Source organism: Manacus vitellinus, unplaced genomic scaffold (genome assembly GCF_001715985.3).
Source record: "Manacus vitellinus isolate BGI_N305 unplaced genomic scaffold, ASM171598v3 scaffold_18_pilon, whole genome shotgun sequence".
Lineage (NCBI taxonomy): Eukaryota > Metazoa > Chordata > Aves > Passeriformes > Pipridae > Manacus > Manacus vitellinus.
This window is the reverse complement of record NW_021939324.1, coordinates 13,064,232-13,078,355: the sequence shown is the minus strand read 5'-3', so window position 1 is coordinate 13,078,355 and position 14,124 is coordinate 13,064,232.

Below are 14,124 nucleotides of genomic sequence, written 5' to 3'. Positions count from 1 at the left end.
GGAAGGGATTTTATAGATTTACAGATCATCCTGCTGCCCTCAGCATGTTGCTGCACAGGCCACAGGATGGGGGGAGCCACAGCAGAGCAGCTGCCAAACACTTGGGGCTGTTTTCACGCCTCTGCCACTGCCCTTTGGCTCACAACAACAGGAGTAAATCCAACTTGTGTGCTGTGCTGCAGCCCATGTCAGGGACAAAGTGCAAAGCTCCCTAGGAGCAGGCAGAAAATGCCTGTTTTCCTTGCCCTGTGAGGCCAGAGGCCCTGACTATGTGGCAGGACCCCTCTGTCTGCTCCATCCCAGGAACACAGTTTACCCAGGGTACCAATGGCAGTGACAGCTGTCTTCCTCCAGGTCCAGGATCGAGATGCTCCTCTTGCCATTACAATGCCCTGCACATTCAGCATATCTGTGCTGGAGGATTGGAAAAGTTTCCTTTTTTTCCCCCCAGGGTGTTTTGGCTTTCAAAACTGAATTTACAGAGAACAGTATGCAGATTCTGCTACTGTAGCCAAGTCTTTGTGCTGGATTTTGTGATATAGCATATGTACCTTTAAAGTCTCACCTCATTTTGCTCATTATAGAATTAGTTACACGGGGAGACTTTGATTCTGCATGACTGGACAAATTTCTTTCCTTCTTTTCCAAACTACTGTTATACATGGTGTTACATTGAATCTTAAATTACCTTACATAGTCATCTGACAATTATGTATTGTGTTTTGGCCCAAGTATGCCTCAATGTCACTCTTTTTCTTTTTTTTTGCTTTCAGTTCAATTGTTAAATTCTTTTGCCTAGAAAATGCCACATGAACACTGGAGAGAAGCACCTTAGTGATTTTAAAGATAAAAGTGATTTAAAATGGAAGACTTTTAGAGCTGAGCACATAAGCCAGGACCAAAGTGCAGTGGGAATTTCATAAGATACTATTTTTAACAATCAAATTAAAATAAGATATGTTTCTGAAGTTGCTAGCAACATGGATATAGAGTCAAGATTCCCAATAAAGATTATCAAGTAACTAAAGTTAATAAGAAACAAGGTGAAAGTACTAGAAATAGGCGGAGCCCTAAAATATATATTTACCAGATTGAAAGATTTTCATCCTCCTGAGTATTTTAGGGAAACAAAACATCAGCGGGCCTAAGAGTTCCATGAATTCAACAAAATTCTTACAGCCCCTTCACTTCTGCCCCTTTTAATTTTATATGTAGACTATTCTCCTTATCTGATTTGCTGTTTGCTTACTGAATGCTCATTTTTAGTGCACGCCTTCCACAAGGTCTTTTATTCCTCAAAAGCAACAAAATAGTGGCATATGTAATATGGTTAGAACAGAGTTCTAGTCCTGGGTGTTTATCATTGTCTTTTGCTGGATTTCTGTGGCCTCTACAAAAGTCTGCTGTTTTTTCTTGGAGGCTAAGTACAGTATCATTGGTGGAGGTAATGGTGGAAAACAATACAATCTCACTTAGCAGATAATCAAGCAGAAAAATGGTTTCCAAAAAAACCCCAATTATCAGTGTTCCTAGAGAGAGGAGTAATAAAAGTAATGGTGATGTATCTATCTTAGTGCTACAGTCCTTCTTGAACTCAAGGCCAAGAGAAGTAGTAAACAATTGGTACATATTTTTCCAGCAAATAAATATTAGAATTTATTTGTAGGTGAGTTTTCAGTATTCTAATGAAGCTGAATGATCCAGAAAAAGATTATAGTACCTCTTTTAAATCTGCAATAGTGCCACAGCATAAGAATGCTATTCCTTAAAGCATTTTCCAAAAGTGATGTGTGGAATGAATACTGTACAGGCATCAGATTTGAAACAGAACTGTGGCTATTAATTGTCATCATAAAACCTGCTTTCCTGATTCCTAAATAGTTTTTTATAAATCAACCAAGAAATCAGATTACTTATAATTACAAAAAAACACACAAAAAACCCCCCACAAAAAACCCCCCAAACCCACAAAAACAAACCACAAAAAAAAGCCAAGCCCCAAACCAACTAAACCAAAAAATCCCATGCTTGTTCTGCTTTCTTTCTTTTGCTAAGCAAAAAATGAATTTCTGTTCTTAACATATTACCTAAGCTGCATTAACATAGATGGCGTAAAACTAGCTTAGCCAATGTGAAAGAATTATCATTGAATTTCTTCCAATAAAATATTGTTTCAATGGTATATACATCCAGAAAAATATTTTACTGGAAAGAATACTATTGGATCTTCAGTAAAAAATACCAACAAATTTAATGGAATTAATTAATTAATTAATTGCCTCTGCTTCTTTTAGTATATCAGTTAGCACCCCTAACTTCTGAATGATGAACCTGTTTTTTACAATCAAATGCATGACACAAAAGAACTCTAAGCAAATGTAATTATACTTTCACCGTATTATGCTTAGCTTTATTATGCTAAAAACCCACATTCCTTCTCCATCCAGCATAAAGAAAATCAGTGCCTTACAATCTAAGCATCCATTTTCCTTTTCAGTGAGAGATCTAAATGAGTTTATCGTTTTCCAGCTGGTAATAGAACTAATTTTGTTCATCTGTAAATACACAGATAGGAGAGAAACAGCAAAGTATTTCTGTGAGTTATTACTCCCAAAACAGCATAAGGAATCAATTTCAACTTAGGTTTGTGTTATGTAAATTGCCATCAATGGAAATGGGAAACTTATAAGACAACTGTAGACTGTTCCATGTAATTTTTTAATTCCAGTGTAACTTGTCCACTCTTTTAATATTTCTATCAGCAAAGTTTAACAATTAGTAGTGAGTGTGAAAGCAGAGTATTCACAGATGTATTTTACAATGGTGTTGGCTATGTAGCATTAGCAGCCTTCTTCAAAAAGATAGTGTTCTTTAAAAAAGGCATAATAGTCTGCTTCAACATATATGAAAATGTTCCTTAAAAACCAAACCAGAAAATGTTCCTTAAAAAACACAAACAAAAAGGAGTATTTACACAGGATTTTATTTTGGTTTGGGTTTTGGTTTTTTTAAACCTGCGAATGAATAGCGGTTTATATATATATATATATATAAATTTATTTGCTCTGTTTAAAATTTATGTTATTTAGACAGCAAAGGTCACATGAACTGAAACTCCATATTTTATTATTCAGTAGTCAACTAAAGAGAAATGAAAAAATTGTACAAAATATAAAAAAAATTACAAGTATATACATATACTTACAAAATGTTTAGTACTTCGGTTACATAAAAGGCTGTAAGTTACATAAAAACACAGTTGTGTGCATTATGATTCATGATGCCTCAGCAAACAAAAATTATATTTAACACTTGACTAATTAATTTCAAGCATTACAGTGTGAAGGACCAGGAATCAGAATGGGGAAAATCTCAGAAGTGGAAAAAGATGTACAGTGATTGAAAGGACTTTATGATACAGACTTTACAGTTATGATGTATATACACATTGTGTGCTTCCCCAGAATTTGTACTTCCCGGCCACGTTCAGGCTTGTCCGCTCCCCTGCTTTCCTGCGGATTGGCTGGAGAAGCTGCAGAGAAGGGACAGCCTCCATTCGCCCCTTCTCTCTCTGGTTCCTCCCACATTCCTCCCTCTTTTGCCCATGTCCTTATCCTGGTTTGTCCTCCCGCTTGTCTGTCTCATGCTCCGCCCTATGTCCCGGCCCTTTCCCCTCCCGAGCTGATAAAAGATTGGGTGCACGCGTGAATAAAGCATTCTACCCACATCTCACCTATGTGTTTCAGATCCATGCGGTACCACGGTCCCTTCCCCCCCTTTTCGGACCGCGGCATCACAGAACAATTAAAATATATCCCAGTTTAATTCTTTAAACTAGGCACTGGATTAACAGTATGTCTATCCTACCAAGTACAGCAGAATATCATTAATTTAGATGGGTTGTGTTTGCTGCACTATTGTACTACAACAGTTGATTTTTTCTGCATCTGTGATGAGAATTGTCAAGTGGCATAAATTAGCAGAGTCCTAGGACCTGCATTGTAACTGTCCTTTCTGTGAGTAAGAAATTCAGTTCATATCAGAGGAACCTTACTTCTCCTAAAATAAATGGAATTCAATGCCAAAATACATTTATTGGCTCTAGGTTCTAGCCTTTTATTCAAAAGTCTCTAATTCATTTCAGTTGTTAATCCTCAAGTGGCTGTAAACAACTACAAGGATATGATACAGCAGTGTAAGGCTCAAAATGGAAAGTAATGAAATCCTATTTAAATCTTTTGCCAGAAGTTCCAGAGACTTGATGTTATATATGTTGATTTCATTAAATGGAGTAATTCTGGTAGGGCTGTGGTTTTGGAGTGGTGTGCTGGGCTAAAAGTGGGTATTTTATTATGTCCATTTCTTCTGTCCTCTCCTTACCCTTCCCTCCTCTCTACCCCTCCATTTGCTAATCACCCTCTACTTTGTAGTCATCCTCACCCATAGACTTAATGACTTCTCCCAATCCTTTGTTTGTCTTTACATCATTTTCCATCAGACCATCACTTCTGCTCTTCAATAAAGTCTTAAGAGAAAAAAGCAAATTACCCTGAAGAGAGAGATGGAGCAGTTGATGAAGGAGTGGTGTGACTATTGCCACTGCAGTAAGAAAACACTGACATGGCAGCTTTCTGCCTAGCATGATGTTTGCCCTGACTGCATTTCCCTGCTTGCTGCTGAATGATTTAGCAGAGTGCCTGTGTTTTCTCAGACACGTGACGATGTTATTTTTGAAAATTAGTTTGCTTTCTTTAATTTCATTTTTCAACTGCTTCTCTGTTCTTCCAAGGCTTTGAAAAAGACCACTGAATATTCTTCTGGTCTATTTGACAATATTTATTTTCAGTTATAGCCTTCATTTCTTCACAGTTGTACGCTAATTTGAGAGTACTTACTAACTGCTCACATCCATTTCCTCTGTATAATACCAGTAGTATTATTCCTCATGTTTCTGAATGTCAGCAGCTCCTCCCCATACTGTAGCCTTCTTAATCAAATCTTTATTTAGCATTTCTTTCCTAATGGATCACTCCTACAGTTTACAGAGACCTGATCCTTTCTTTACAAGAAAACTAGCATCTGCTTTTTATTTCTTCATTTCAAGAAGCCTATATATGGAGGCAGCATGACTGGAATTTGCCCAGACTTTTATCTACATCACACAGAAAAAAATCAAGCAACTGTTGGGATACCTGCATGATATTTGGATATGGTAAAACTGGCCTTTTCTCCACTCACTACACGGTAGTCTGCCTGGACTGACTTACCTCTTCCCAAGGCAGCACTCTTCTTCAACTGGGACCAAAACACCTCTGTTTATCACTCTTATTTTTCACGCTTCAAAGGCCGGTCACTCTCTGAATGTCAGCTGAACTGTTTCATTGAGCTCCCCGAAGGTCTTCAGTATTCAGTAGCAGCTAAATATTCACTTTTTTATTGCAGTCCCTTAAACAGGAGAAAGAATTCAGCACTGGCTTCCAGATGATTTCCCTCTTCATGCAATCACTATAGGAAGAAAGAATTCATAGGATGTTTCCTATATGTAGCGGAACAGAAGCAGTCTAATCTCCTTTGGAAGCATAGTCACTGCTTTCAGTGGCTATGGAATAGGGAATAAGTCAGCTATACAATAATAATTTTGGCATCTTAAATTCAGTTTTTATTCCTCTATGAAATGCTTTGTTTCCAGTGAAGATTGGTTATTCAAAATTTCATTAGCTAGCAGTGTCTCGTGCTTCTTCTTTTATTGGTGACGGGTGATGGCAGAGAACTTTGACACATTTGCTACAACACAGATTTTCAGGACTTTTCCCTTCTAAGCTCAAGTTGAGGGGGAGGGGAGGAAAGAGAAAATGTGTATTGTGGGGAGGAGAGCAAGGGAAAGATAAGAGTGTTTTCCACTGAACATCTGAGAGGGAGTAAACTATTATATTTACTAAGACATCATTATATTTAACTAGGTCTTGAAACTGCCTGGAACAAACAAATGAAGGCAAGTGAACTGAGCAGTTAGGGAAAGAAGAGACAGTTGGTTTGTTAGGAGCCAAGATATGTTAAATGCCCACAAACAACACTGCAAGTCATACTCCTACCTCTTGTGCAACTTTTCAAATTAATGGCATATTAACCAGGCAAAAAAAGATTACTGGCTGGTGTTTCTTTCTCAGGATTGCCAGCATGAGTAGTCCGTAAGATGGGCAAATTGAACACCTGTCCTGCTACCCTGGGATGTATCCAGCAAAGACTCTTGGTCAGGCACTGAGGCAAAATGGTCCTGGCTTTTATGTAAGCCTTGTTGACAATAGCGTGTGTCAGCCTCAGAGTCCTCACTAGCATAAACTCTGCCTACAGCAAAGTGACTTCATGTCTTTCCATGACAAAGTCCAGTCAGGCTTCTCCTAACAACTGCAGGTAAAATGAGAATTGCTGGTAATCTACTTTTTGTTCTCCTGCAGTGGATTATGATGCCTTATTTGGTATGACAAGAGAGCAGGAGGAGAAATGTGGTGAGTTGCCTATGGCAGCCAGAGACAGACATCATCCTCATTTCAGCAAGATCTAAGCTGCTTCCACGTTGCGCTGTATGAGGGGCGTGTTTGTCATGAGGGTCTGTAAGTACTCTCTCAAGCTCTGTATCTGATTTCTCTAGAACAAGGAGATGAAAAAAGCTTGCTCTGCTGTGTTGTGACCCTGCAACGTTGTAATGAGGAAGCAGAGTTCAGGGGCACATAGAGGCTTTCTTACCTTCCTAATCACTCCAGGATATTCTCAGCTTGGGAAAAGCAGGAAGGCAGTAGCTCAGTAAAACATTATGCATGCCTCATTTAATAATGGATATATGGGCTTTACGTTAACAGTGAGCGTGTACTAAAACTATTACATGGAATTAAGGTGCCTCAGTGTACATAGATTTCGTGTACTTTTCTGATTCAGTGTAAACAAGCCTTTAGGTCACAGATCTAGAGACAGGTGTAGCACTCCTATTTCTATTTGCAATGTCAGTGAAGGCAATAAGTTTACTCATATGAAAAATATCTCTGTTGGAAGTATCCAAGATGAAGAAGAAAAGTTCCTCGAATGGAAACAAGGACTGCAAGACAGCTTAACTGAGGCTTGTGAAGAAGAAAATGTGCTGTGAATGGACTCAATACATTATTACCTGAACTGAGATTGTTTGGGCTGAAAGAGTTAGCCAATGTTAATGCATGTTTAAATTTGTTTTACCCCCATGTTTTTATTCAATTCTATAATATTTTTCCCCTCAAGTTCATCTACTATTTTCCTATTGGTTGGATTCTGCTGCAGTGCAGAATCCCCATATTTGGTCATGTCCTTCTCCTTTTCTCCATATATGGGCAAAACTCCTCCCATGCTCTCCCTTTTAAGGCTTGTATCCGCTTTCTCTTCCCTTATTTGGAAAGTCTCCACCCCCTATTCCAGAACTTTCCTTCTCCCCCCTATAAATAGGGGGAGCCATTTTGAATAAACTCAGACCTACATCCTTCCTCAAACCCTGTAGGTTGTCGTGTGTTTCTTTACAAACTGTGACATATCTCTGCATTTGAAAGAGCAGATCTTTATATTTTAAAACCCTGTGACACCAGCATGCCTGTTAAATTATGTGTCTTTCTGGGACATCACTCATTTTTCCCAGACTTGTGTTTGATTCACATAGCTTTTGTGTCCATATATTTTTATTGACATTTGTCTGTCTTGAAGAGTAATCAAATTTATGCCATAGGAATTTATATAATTCATACATATTTTAAAATGTGTTCCTCATACCAGTAATGGCAGCATCTTCATGAACTACTCATGGGAAGGTGTTTCAGAGAACTGTGCCACAAAACCTACTCTGTATTTAAAAGATACACATCTTACCTGAGCTTCTCCACAAATTTCCACTGTCCAGTTAAGCATTTACTGCCCTTTTGGTACTAGAAGATAAAAAACACCTTTCTAGATAACATGGCTGACAAAAAGTGACAATACAAATTACCTGGTAGAGGAATTCACAAATCAACAAACTCTTCAGAATATTAGCCACCGTGCGAAACATATTAGAAAAAAAGTCTTCAAAAAGCCTTGCAAGGAGCAGGCTTTGTGTTCAAATTAACCACCCAAATATCATCTATTAATCTAATAATGCAAAATGGAAACCCTCACTGGCAATATCTTTCTGTCTATCATGTACTGCTCAATGCTGTATATATACAAAAGAATTGTTAGATAACTACAGCATCTGCTAAAACACTTCCTTGAACAGTTCTTCCTGAAGCCCTTTCCCACGTCTCTTTTCAAAAACAGTTCCAGTATTAAACTCACAATCCAAAGCAGGCTTCCTCTGTACTAACAAACACTCATTAGAACCAAACCTTGCTGGCACAGAAAAAGCAAAATTCACGAATAGCTATGTATTTAACATAATTGATATCAGTGCCCAAAAGAATTATTAATTTCCATGTGTTTCTTCATACATTTTTTAAGATGTGATTATATTACACTGGACATATCACATATCCTCCTGAGAATTATGTGCATAAAACTAATCAACCATTATTCATTACCATGAACTGACACAGATAACAGATCACGGACAAAACACAGCAAAAGGTAGGAGAATATATTTTTCATAAAGAAGGTAGTCCATGTCTTGCACAGTCCAGAGGCTAACAGGGAACCTACAAATCATGTTTAAAAAATAATTTGGGGAACTAAATTCTTTAGAGTAGATAAACAAATTCTGGAGACAATAGCAACATTATTTTTAAAGCTTACAGTTTTCTTGCTGATTCATCCCTGTACATTTATGTTAGCAGTTTTCTTACCAGTGGTTTAATTGATTAAAATAATTTTACTATACTGAAAACAATCACATTCCACTTGTATTTAGTTTGGATTTTGCTACTTGTCGGATCTCATTAATGGATGTCAGTCAAGCCTTAAACTTTGTTTTCGCTAGTTCTATCAGTTGATCTAATTAAAGGTATCACCTCTCCTACAAACCTTGTCTAATTTATATGACCACTATATGAAGGCTGGAGAGCAGTGCCCTGAAGGCCTCATAACAGCAAGTGTATTTGACACTACATGTTTTTGCATTAATTGATAATTTTCTGTGTCACCTGCATTAAGATTTAAGTGGATTTATTTTACCAACAGTAAAGAGCAAGGTTCTGGGTTTTTTTCTGAGAAATCTTTTCTATCAAAATTCAGTGGGGTCTTTCTCACCTAGGTTTTATGTCTTTTTAATCTGAATGTATAACGTCTAATCACAGAACTTAGAAATATGTTCATGGAAATGTGTTGAGTTGATGCTGTCATGATGCTCAGATGGAAACTCTACTATGTTGCTAATAGCATGGTTAATCAGAATCTATGCATTTTCCCCTTAGTTTAATAAAGTAAAATATTTAAAATATTTTATTTCTAGAAATCATAATAAAGAGTAATTACACCTCTAGACTGAAGTGCACTCCTCAAAGTACTTAGCAAAGCCAAGGCTTTTGTTGAGAGTTTTTGCTTGTTTGCAGGCATGGAAATGAGTTTATAGACAACTTTTTCACCTTTGTGTCCTGGAAAGTCACTCTTTCCTTACTGATGTAGCATAATACTCATACTTGCCATGTAAAGCTTGTATAACAATATTCCTCCTACTGGAGGAAACCAGTAGATGAAACCTGTGAATTAAAACATTAAAAATATTACTTTAATTTTATTGTTTGCATCTACCATGGCTTAGAAATTAGGCCACGTATAACTGAAAAAATATCTATTTTGGATTTTTAAAAGCACTCTTAAAACAGTGTTATCAAAGGAAAAGTTTTCCCCAAATTAAAATAATCTTCTTCTGTGAACCATATTTTGCAGATACAGAAGAATCAAAAGGATTGTTTTTTGAACTCTCCTAAAACAACTCTCCAAGATAGCTCTTCTACAAATCAAAAATTCTTTACTTAAGGTACAATCTGTCTGTTTAACAGGTCTAGAGACAGGATAAGTCATCTCACTGGATTGTCTGCATCTCCTTGTTTCAAAAGCATTTAACTTGTGGTTCCAAACTTGGTAATCCATAAGAAATTCAGCTTGAAATATAATTGAGTCAACACTGAAGCCAAGAATTCTCATATTGTTATTATTTTTACATGACTGACATTATTCACAGAAAATGAAAAGGAAAAAGTAAAGAATTTGTTGTGTGCGCACGTACAACATCGCCAAAAACTAAGAGATTTGTATTGTCAGCATTAGCCCTTTCTAAGAAAAATTAATCATCAGAATAGAGATAAGCCATGAAATGTAAAGTAAATGCAATTCGTCCTATAGTTAGAAAAATCTCAACAGCATTAATCGTTACCCTTTTAGGATCCAAGAATTTACCAAAGGCAGTCCAAAACCATCATTGGTGCATAGGCAAAACACCGAGCATATGTCTTATTTTAGGCAACTTCACAGTTGGCTCTTTCTGCCAACTTCATGTTTAACTCTTTGTCTTAACCTTGTGAGCAAGGATTTGTGGTTATGATACACAGATGTCAGTATCCTCACATGGCATGGCCGCATTTTGATTCCTTTCTGTTTGTTTTCACCAGCACAAGATTTATATGCTGGCATCAGCTGTCAAAACAGACTCTTAGGCTGAGAGGCTGCAGCATAGCTTAAAGTCAGTGTTAAGAAGACTATCCAGGAGCAAAGCAGTCCAAATCAGGCAAGAGTAAAGGTATCTTAACAACACCTTCTTGTCTTTTCTCCTCCATGTGAAACAGTGTGCCAGGCATTCCTCAGAATTCGTCACCTCTCCCATGGTAACCAAGGAAGAGAAATACAAACAAAAAGTCACAATAAAATGTTTAAAAATAACTCTAAAACATTCCTAACCATTTCTAGAATACAACATATACAAAATAGGTTGTGGTGTTACAAAGGTTTTCTATTGGTATTTGCATAATATTCCAAAACTTAGTTACACAATACATTTATGTTTATCGCTTTGTTTGATTTTACTGTTTGAGAAACAATGCAACCAAATACAGAGAAAACTTATTTGTATGGTGTATGTAACCAGTGCAAATTTGGGATTTCATTGATGGTAAACTGAACAGAGATTATTTACTTAGCTTCTCTTTAGATATAGTAGATATGCATTATGCATTTAGGAATTACAGCAACACACGTCTAAGACTTATTATACCAGTTTTGTGTTGGTTTCACCAGCATAAATGTGGTGTGATCCAATTGTAAATAGTATATATTCAGAAAATATTACAGTAAGGCATTTTGAATGGACCATGGGCAAATTTAAATCATGGAGTATTTAAAATAAACTTCAATATATACTTGTTAAAAAAAAGGTTACTTATTTCCTCTTTATGTCTTTCAGGTGGTTATTACTTTCACTAATTATTATTTAGTGTTTATATTGCAATGATGTCCAGAAGTCCCAATTCAAATCAATTTGAAATTCACCGTTGAACTCACTACCTGGGCACTTAATAAGCAGAAGTGCTTACCCCAGAGGCCTTTCTATCTGTTTCCTGGAAAAGTAGAAACACATGATCGTAATGAACAACAGTGGTAAGTAAGAACAGGGAAAAGCAACAATTAAACCCTGTTACTCCAAAAAGCTATGTATGCATTGTTCAGACCATGAACTCTTGAAAGGACAAACACAGAGGTGGCTGTTTCACCAAATGTTCTTTTGGTTTAGCTGCATGTTCTTGCAGTATTTACTAGTGTTCCTGTTCAAATACAGAAATAGAAATTAAAATGAGAGGAGTTTGAGCTTGATGTCCAGCATGAAATTGTGCATAAAGGATTTGTTTAAACATTCAATGGGATCAGTTGCATAGTCTCACTTGAAAGACTCATTATGTAACTCTCTATTTTGTACTTTGTGCACTTAATCTGTAATTATTTGGTAACTGGGATACTAACTCTGGGAATTAATGTTGCTGGGGACTCTGCTGAAGCTGTAATCTAAATACTGTCTTGATATTTATAGCAGTTTTAGATCCCTGGGATAACTTTTGGCATTTTCTTAATTTGTATAGATATATCATGTCTGTATAAAATGTCTTCAGGAGCTGTGCTCTAGCTAGCTAGAGTTTCATCAGACTTTGGCTAGGCTTTTATTTTTGATGGCTAAAATTGTTAAGTGAAACAGTATTTTACTTTGAAACTAACAACTATAGGAGATTCACCATCTGAGCAACAGCTACTATAAATTTCCCACACCCATCTCTTACTCTGCTGCATTAATAAATGCATTGGGCAATTTGCAGTAAACATTGCCAAAGAACATTTTCACATTAAAAATGTTAGGATAATTCATGCATAAAAGAGCCTTGGAGAGTTCATGATGGAGGACATCAGTTACAGAGAGCTATTCACATTAATTATAAGGATACACTATTGGGTATTGGACAGGAATGATCAATCGTTTGCAAGAGATTGAAAAAATCAGTAATTTTATTATAGCACCAGTGCAGTGCATTGTAGTGAGATATTCGAAATCTGTTGTGAGTTGGGGTGAAGTTCTCTTGCTTGGCCTTAGTCCAAAGCTGATTAATTTGAAGAAAATAGCTAGCTTATCTGAACAAGAAGAAATGGAAGTGATTTAATGTTTTGGGAAAAAGATATATATACACACATATACTTCTATTTTTTACAGACTCTGATGGCTGTATTTAATTTAGTTTAATTACTTAAATCTAGGCATAGATGTAGTCTCCAAAGCAGGGCAGTATGCTCTGTGATGATGGAGAGAGGATTTGTAGAAAAGTAAAGGAATAGTGACTGTTATGACCCTAGTAGAAATATATCCTTATTTTCTGCATCTGGATCCAAATGGGATACTTGAACATAAAATTCTCAAACACAGGTGAGAAGTTTCAAATAAATAACAGTATTGTTAAACATAGTGGACTTTTATAAAAATATGATCAACTGTATGTTTTGTTGCTAAAGATTAAACCTTCTTCATGTAACGCCCTGGAAGAAACTGGATGAAGCAACCAATGATCCTGAACAGGAAATACCAATTGGAGTTACTTTCAGGGACTGGTGGGGGTGTAAAGGACTTCCCACACCTAGTTGTATGCCAAAATCAGGGGTAGGTTAATACTTACATGACATACGATTTTCTTTGCTGTTCAATGGCTCAACTAAAATGGCATTTTTTTGGCATTTTGTCAATTTCTCAGTAAACAGATTAACATAATAAAACCCTATTCCAGCTCATTTGGTGGCAGTCTCAGTAGAGAAGCCAGGGATTAAATGAGCGTGAAAACAAAACTACCTCTGTCCTTAGATGTGGTCTCTGCAGAGCACAATTAAGGAGCATAAGGTAAGCAGCACGTACAAATCCACCCTGCTGTCAGCTTTGAGTGTTGTGTGGTGGCTGAGCAGAACTCCGGGTTCCAGGACTGTTAAGATGGCATATTGCACACACAGTAGGTTATCAAATACCCATTTCAAACAATCCAGGAAATTAAACAGAAACCCACTTCTATCAATGCACTGTTGTGATCCAAACCACACCACTACCGAAGCTGTGTGATCCCGGTGCACACACCGTCTGCCTTTCAAACATATGTGTACGTAACTCTATCAACATGCGTTTTCAGTACCATTGTGTTGCATTAGTAGTGTTGAAATACTTGGAAAACACGCGGCAGCGTTCCAAAGTTTACGTGAAACAGTGTGCCTATACACGCGGCATTAATCGTTGTTGTTTGCATCCAAGTTCACTGTGGCACATCCAAACACCCCAGCGTGGGTGGAGGCCGTCAGTTTTTCCCTTGGGTGTGTTCGTTCCCTCAGACCTTGGTGACTCCAAGTCAGGCAGTACGAAGTGTGATGAAGCAGGGGTGGCATGGCCACGACGGTGCAAGGCGCGGCGCCCGATGGCGTGAGCCATTGCCTTAGCGGGTGTGCAACCATTACATTAGGAAGATGAGCTGCTTACGAGAAAACTTTTATCATTCAGGATTGAATTTGCCAGTGCCCCTTCTAAAGACAAATTAGGGCAGGCCCATGGCGGTGCCCCCGCGGGCCCCAGGCCGGGCGGCGGCGGGAGAGGCCATTCCATGCGGCGGGACACGGCCCTTCCCGGCGCCGCTCCCG